General features: G+C 34.1%; 1 pseudogene; it reads left to right on the top strand.

The window, feature by feature from the left end:
• Positions 1-4821: 4821 nt before the first annotated feature.
• Positions 4822-4918, top strand: LOC122097139 (annotated as a pseudogene).
• Positions 4919-8488: the final 3570 nt, after the last annotated feature.

Below are 8488 nucleotides of genomic sequence, written 5' to 3'. Positions count from 1 at the left end.
CCCATGGTTTCCCCTATTTGCAATATCTAGTATAGGTATGAGTCAAGCGGAAAAAGTCAGAGAATGTGATGTTAGGAAAATGAACTCTCAAATATGTATTTTAATGTTTTTGTTTCTTTCATGCATGTGTTTCTAACGCATTTATAATATTATTTCTTTGTTGCTTTGTATGTCCCTCCCCGACAGTGTAACCCCTGCTTTCACTATATTTGATGTCAGTGGAGGAGACGGGGGCAAACAAGCCGTTTAAGGATTCAGGTGGACCTGTTGCAACAATGAGAAGTACAAAATGTCATGTCAAAACCAGCTTTACAATGTCGGTGGGGGGGGAAGGGGGGGTATGATTGGGTGAGGGGGAGGGGGGAGGCTGGGAAGGGAGGTGAAGGGTAAACAAAGGAGCAGGCTGCAATGCTTGGTAAGAAATGTATGCATTTTTCTGCCCATGTAATTGTAACCCCTCTGTACAGTATGTTCTCAAATAAAATAAAATAAAATTAAAAAAAAAAAAGTTTTCTTAGAAGCCTTAGCTAAGTGTATTGTTTTCTGCAGTGAAAGGAGGCCAAAACTTTTTAATATAAATTTTGTTAGTATTTTTACTCCATAAAGTGATTTTACAGAGCCCATTTGTCTCACTATAATGCAGAACTGATTGAATGAAGACATGAAAATAAATTCCACATCCAAATGAGGCAACTTAAAGAGTTTTAAAAGAGAAATAATGAAGATGTAGCAGTGGTGGAGCCTGTATGGCTCTTCAGCTTCACTAGACTTGAAGCCAAGAAGCTGTGATTAATTGGAACTCGGCAAGAGCTAAGAGAAGGACATAGAAGTAGGACATAGAAGCATTGTCCTTTTGTAACAGACACTTTCTACCAAGGTATGGGTGATTTAACTCTATTCTCCTCCATACATCTTGGTCAACAAATGCAAGACCAAGAGAAAAATAATCTATTGAAATAATTTTGCATAGAATAACTTCACTGTTCCTGATATGGTATCTAAGGTGAATCTTAAGAGAGAAGATAAAAGTGCAGTATTTTTTTGTTTCCTCTAAGCATCTTGTTAGCAAAATATATTTTTGAGGTTAGACAATTCTGATTGAACCAACAAGTGATGTAGTACTTTTTATTGTGGGCACTTTAGACAGAAGAAGTCTTTCAAGGTAAAAGAAAAAAAAATACAGGCAAATATTTGTGATTAGAGCCTCTTGGACGGTTTTCTGGAGACAAAGTTTAGCATTAGATTTCTCCTCATTAACATAGATGTTGTTTCATGGCAACCAAATGCAAGAGGGCAGTTCAATGGACTCACTTGGCCAATTAAACAGCATGAAAGAAGAAAATGACAAATAATATTTAATGAAATAATTTTGACCAATTACTTTGTCAGAAGAAAAAGGAAAAATATAATTCAAAATCAATTAACTTAAAAGTATGAAGAAAGAGTAGTGAAGAGAGATTAGAGAAAATATAGAGGACTGTTTTCTCTCCAGTGGAGTAATGGGTTCTTATCTTGTTTCTTCCATCCTACCTCACAAGCTACCAAGTGTGTCTTAGGACTGGATTATCCAGTTCAGACCGAAAACTCATAGAAGAAAGATACTGTTTAGAGCAGATGTAGGTGATTTATAACCTTAGACAATCTATTTAATTCTGTTCAAAATTCTCCCCTATCCCAAACTTCCCTCTTTGAACAGCTTTGTTTGCTTTTCCCAAGACTGCCCTTCATTCACTGATTCAAATTTTGAGAGGTCATATTCATACTCTCTAGAGATTGCTGTTTGGTTGTGATTTTTGTGTGTTTTTGTTTCTTGTGTTTTTTAACTGAATTTTAAAAGGTTGTGCAATTGTGTTACAATTAAATATATCCATCTAATTGTCCAATGATCCTAGATCAGAGTCACTCCTTCCATCATTCTCAACCAACCCTTTCTCCAAGATTTATTTCTAATTTACCACTTCCTTCATCATATGTGTACATTAAGTATTCTAACTGTACTTGCCCCTTGTTCATTTTGCATTCATTCTATGTCTTTTCTATAATTCCTCTCTGGTTTCAACTTCCTGATAGTCATTCTGTTAAACTATCTGTTAATACTTTGAAAGGTTTATATACATTCCATGGAGTCTCAATCCTGCATATTCTTGAACTGATGTCAGCTTATATTTCCATAATTCATTCATCTGCAGCAACAATTTGCAAGACTGGAGATGTGAAGCACCTAAACATGATTTTATTCTCACCCATTTGGAAGATTAATCTTTAGTCAAAAAGAAAGTTAAAAAATAGTTTAGAATGTATTCCTAACTATGAATTTTTATAAATGGCTTTGTACAATGGTGTGATTCTTTTATTTTACATGGAATAATATTTTCTACTACCCATAAGTTTTGGAAAAAGAAGAAAATTGAATTTATTCCTAGAGAGGAATATGATAGAAATAGAAGACAGATATTATGTTTGTCATATCTCTGATGAGTACCCATATTCAAGACTTAAAGTCATATTTCTTACTATGTTAGACAGAGGGAAAACATAAAATAACATATGATAAGGCAACTATTTGTGATTTTTAAAAAATGTACCTTAATAAATGATGAAATTTATTAGGTAACGTTTGGGTTTGAAATTTAGGAGGCTGATCCATTTAACACACTTCTGGAAGGCTGTTACTGAAAAACACAAATTGTGGGTGGTACTATTTCTACACTTTAATGAATGGTTGAACATGTTTGGCATTAGTGCTGTGTAAATAACTCAACTCTATTGTAACTTGCTCCCTATACTTGTAAAACTTGTAATGTCACTAAGTATCACCAACTTGTCTAATGTTATTTTGGCGAATGTGATTTCAAAATGTTTATTTGAAAAGGAATACACTTTCAGGAGATTAAATGTAGATTATCATTGGTTTGAGAGCGACATTTTTATACCACAGAAACATGTTTTACTGAAGTCTCAGTGTTTTGAAGCACTCTTTAGTGCTTCCAATGTTTTTCTGAATTACATTTGAGCTCTAAGTCAAGATTTCAGGGCTTTGGTAGACCAATTATTGATCTATCCTCCCAGGAACTATTTTTTGGCCCACTTATGTTGGAATAAAATCTTTCGTTAATAATAGGTGAGGGGTATTAAAAATAATCTTATGACACTTTGTGAACTAGTTCACTCATATGGGCTGGTCATCTGTAAGTTGAATGTTTAAATTACAGTACTTTCTCTCAAATTTTGCGATCTCATCCTTCATTTTAAGTAGCCTTGTATTTCACAATTGCTTACTGCTAATTCCTGCATCTCAAGGAATTGGGGCCCTGAAATATAGGAAATGCGAAATTGAGATGGGTCTTTGTGTTGATTACTTTGTGTTGATATGTTGCATGGGCTTTGGTGAGAAGTTTTGCCCCTGTTATCTGATGATGCAGGTAACTGGGACCTGGGTTCCTAGGATGCATGGGTATTGCAGAAGAATAATATTTTTTAGACATCTTAGCAAAATTTGGGCGTAATCAGTAGGAATGCTTCAGAAATATGGAGTAAAACAGTTTAGGACAAGCGAGTTAAAAGAATAAACAGCAGCAGAGTAAAATCCATTATTGATTAGAGGAAAGCATTGTTTTTTTACCATGTGGATTCAGAAGACAAAGAACAGTTAGAATGTATCACAAGTTTATACTAAAAACATTGCATTGATACTTTTTATAGTCTAATATATATTTTAAACCTAATTATTTATATTCCAATCCTATTTATTGGAATAAATAAATATCAATTTATTTGTCAAATTATCAACTAATTCTAGTAAGTTTCATTGTGTGAAATATAAAATCAGCACATATAAATAAAAAATATATAACTATATATAATATAATTAAAAGGCTCACGTTTTGTATTGTTCTGTTGTAGTTACTGTACTAAAGGCAACTCTGTTTTAAAGTATTATTCCATTATCTCTACCTCAGTGTTTGATAGAGTTAGACCTAAAGATTTACCATTTGTAGATTTACAGCATGGAGGCAAGAGGAAAGACTGTGATTAAAACATTATCAATTTAATGCCTAATAACGAGGAGAAACATATGCACTTCTCCTGCAACTATGAAAATATTGGGTGATAAAAAGGCAGTAGTGTAAGTTCCTGCCTGGTTGGATGGTAGACAGGCCAGGACATTAAGTAATCATGCATATGAACAATTTTTTTCACCTTCTTGGCGTTAGCTACTTTTGAAATGGAAGGTATAATAAACAATTATATTTTGATAAAATACCTTCTAGTCTGAACAGTTCTGTTTGAACTGTTCATCTCTCTATGATCCCTTGTAATCAAGATTAGTTTTCTTCTAGTAAGACAATGTATGCTGTCAGAGTAAGATATTCTGGTTGGGCTGTTCCCACATGGAAGAAGTGTAAAGTCTCAGGTAGACATTTGTTCCTGTAACACCTCATTTGGGAAAATGTCAGCTTAAGAATTTTAGAAGTAGCTCTTAAGCATCGCTTACTTTGAATCCATTAGGTCCGCAAAGCAAATTCAGTTGAATAAATAAGTATTTAAAAAAGCCATCACCTTTGGACCTATCTATAAATAATTGAGAGTATGATCAAATTCCAAATAAAAAGACTTAAGATAGTCATTGACAAAAAAAATTTTGCAAATGTGAGCAATCGACTGATAAATATAAATTTTCCACTATTCACAGAATTTTAGGGAAATAAGATCGATAGCTTTGTTAGGAACAATAAAGTTTCCTTGTTACAAGTATCCACCCATAGATATAAACCTGTATAAAGATTGCATGATTAACTACTTAAATTTAGAGGATACTACATGCTTCAGCAGCACGTATACTCAAATTACAATACAGAGATTAACATGGCACTTGCACAAGGATAATATGAAAATTTGAGAAGTATTCCATATTTTTCATTCTTCAGATACAAGAAATGAAAAACAGTTATTAAAAAGTTGATTACAAAATTACAAGTGTAACAACACACGTAATTCATATAATTTATTTCAACATCAGTGTATTAAATCTTCACCTCAGAAAGGCGTTTTCATAGCATAAACTTTACAAATATTTTCAAATTAGACATTGTCATTTTATCCCAAATAAAAATAATATTAGGTCCTAGAAAAAAAGGAAGCAAACTGTTTCTATATGGAATGCAATTGGAAAGGACACATTAATGAACCTATATATTATAAAATAATATAGAATTCAAAGCATATCAAGGAGAAAATAAAATAAGTTATGAACATTTTGCAAACATAGAATATAGAATATTTTAAAATATATTTTTCAGACAAGCACAAGAAATATTTTAGTTTCTGTACTACTCATTTCAACAGATAAATTAAAATTATTTCTGATTAAAAAATCACAAACTCTGAGGAAATTATTATATATGTATACAAAAACTATTGAATACATTTTGACATCCAAGGCAGGCAATTCACTTGGAAGAATTCCGCGGAATCCATGAATTTTTACAGTAAAATACTGGTGCTGCCAGGCATTGGTGGCTCATGCCTATAATCCTAGCTACACAGGAGGCTGAGATCTGAGGATCATGGTTCAAAGCCAGCCTGGGAAGGAAAGTCTGTGGTACACTTATCTCAAATAAACCACTAGAAAACTGGAAGTGGAGCTGTGTCTCAAGTGGTAGAGCACTAACCTTGAGCTGAAGAGCACAGGGATAGCTCCCAGGCTCAGAGTTCAAGCCCCATGACCAACCAAAAAATATATATATTGCTTTTATTTGGATTGTGAAAATATTTTGTAGGGACACAAAAGATGGACTTGCATTTTTGAAATTGAAGAAACTTAACCCGACCATTAGGACTTCAGTGAACAATTTGTATAGCCTATCACAACTTCATAGAGGTAGTGATACATAGTTATCCTTTTGGCAATATCAAATACAGTTTCTTCTATGTTGTTCTTCAGGCCTGGTTTTATATAATGGTTCAACAGAAGGTGATTCAGCGTATCTTTGTTATCTCAATTCTCAGCAGCAAGATGTAAAGGTGTCAAAAAATTCTTTAGTTTGGGGAAGTGGCACTGTGGCTCAAGCAGTAGAGCTCTCGCCTTGAGCTGAAGAGCACAGCGACAGCACCCTAGCCCAGAGCTCAAGCCCCACAACCGAAAATAAAACACAACAACAACAAAAAACAAACAAACAAAAATATTTGGGCTGGGAATATGGCTCAGTGGTAGAGCGCTTGACTTGCATGCCTGAGGCCCTGGGTTCGATTCCTCAGCACCACATCAGCAAAAAGAAAAAATCCGAAAGTGGTGCTGTGGCTCAAGTGGTAGAGTGCTAGCTTTGAGCTGAAGAGCTGAGGGACAGCGTCCAGGCCCAGAGTTCAGGCCCCACTACCAGACCAAAAAAAATTTTTTTAAAAAATGAGTCCTTTAGTTTGGGCATTGGTATCTGTATCATGATGAAGTAAGAAAGAAGCCACTCTGGTATTATTCCACGTATATGCACTGTGCAGGGGTGTCCAGTTACATACAGTTATTGCGTGTGCCGCTTGAGACATCAACTCACTGATAATGTCTAAGTGTCCACTGTAGGCTTCTTGAAGAGGGGTATACTCATCATCATCCCTACTATTCACATGAGTGGCCTTTTGAGAAAGAAGTCTCCACACTGCAGTAAGCCGAGTATTTTTGGCAGCCCAATGAAGAAATTTGCTTGGATCCTTCTCCAATTTTTTTTCTTGCAATTGATACCATTCCTTACTTTTTTATCTTGTTCCCCATATTCCTAAGAATTGCTTAACCAGAGACTTTGAGTGCCAGTGGGAGTGAGGCGTCCATGTATTTCCCTAATAGTTCACATTGGTTGAACTGGTCAGAAATATCTGGTGAATTTTCTGCAACTGTTTATTCATCATGATTTATTTTCTCTTTTTCCAATTTTACTATTCGAAATTATTCTAACTGGAGAGTAGGGAATTGATGGAGAGCAGCGGAAAGATGTTCCTCCATATTCAAATGTACACACTGAAAATGAGGACCTGTGATGTCTTCATGTGCAGCTTATTCTAGGAATGAGAAAATAGGAAATAATGCCTTTTATATAAATGATATGGGAAATGGCAGGGCAAAAAGTGAAATGATGCAACAAAAATATAAAAGCAAAATAAATTAGGATAATTATGGAGCAATCATATTATCTATGAGAACCAAGAAAGGGAGAGAGAAAGAGAGAGACAGATGTGTAATGACCTAGCTAGCCACAAAATCCATGCCTCTGATCAATTTATAGAGCAAACAAAAATTTATTTTTAAAAGAGATGGAAATAGAATTTATGTATTTACTTGAAATTAGTAAATACATTTTTAGTAGCCTATGTAGAGAGATATAACTTTGACAAAATTACAGAAAATAAACTAAGTCCTTGATAATTCTAATAACAGATCTGACTGAAATCAGTTGAATCATACTTTTCCTGTACAATGAAGGAATAAGAAGGTAGTAAAGCAGCTAGAGAAGGCAGGGAGATTGTATCTGTGACAAAACTTTGTGGAAATTGGTATTGAGGATTTCTTACTGGTGATCCACTTGCACTGAAAGCATGATTCTGAAGTATTGCTTGCTGATTTTGAACTATTGATTTGATCATTATATTCTCCAAGAAGAAAATGAGAATTGGTAGTTAAGGACTACTATACGTTTTGACCTTCTCACTAAGCACTTTCAATCATCAAAATCATATGAAGACAATAGACAAGCCTACTTTTTAGATGAAAGCAAGTGTCTTTAAAAAAACAAGGAATGTATGTAGTCATGCAAAGGACTTCTATTATACCAATGCCTCATACATTTTTCTAATGTTGGGTACCAATAAATAATGGATCTATTAGAAAACTCCTAAGGCTCATATATTCAATAGTGAGTTCTCTTACACTATACCATCGTATTTTTTGTGTATGGTTTTAATAATAAATTTACATTATTAACTTGAATTTCTGACAGGACAGTATCATCACTGTACATCTTGCTTCTATACTCTCATTTTAAAATTACTATCTGAGTATGGGCATTAGATAACTATAGAGGAAAATGTAGAAGCCACACTGATGGCTTATGTCTTTAGTACTAGTTAATAAGAAAGATGAAATCTGAGGATTGTGGTTTGAAAGCAGACCAAGAAAAAAAACGTCCATTAGATTCTGATTTGAAAGTAACCAGCAAAAGCTAGAAATGGAGCTGTGGTACAAGCAGTAAAATGCTAGCCTTGAGAAAACTGAAACAAAAAATAAATTCTGGGACAAAGCCAGGCCCTGAGTTCAAGCACTAGGATTAGCACCAAACAAATGAATTAATTAATAGGGTAATTAATTAATTAAAAATAAATTAAGTGGTCACATGTGGAGAGGCAGGTAAAATGTAACATGCGTGGTAATGGTTTATGTAATATTTTGTAATAAGGCATATTATCATTTGTCCTAATCACTAATATTTTATTTGGATTTTTTGTA

This window comes from Dipodomys spectabilis, unplaced genomic scaffold (genome assembly GCF_019054845.1).
Source record: "Dipodomys spectabilis isolate Male_0828 unplaced genomic scaffold, ASM1905484v1 ptg000415l, whole genome shotgun sequence".
Taxonomy (NCBI): domain Eukaryota; kingdom Metazoa; phylum Chordata; class Mammalia; order Rodentia; family Heteromyidae; genus Dipodomys; species Dipodomys spectabilis.
This window is presented reverse-complemented; position numbering and strand designations above follow the sequence as displayed.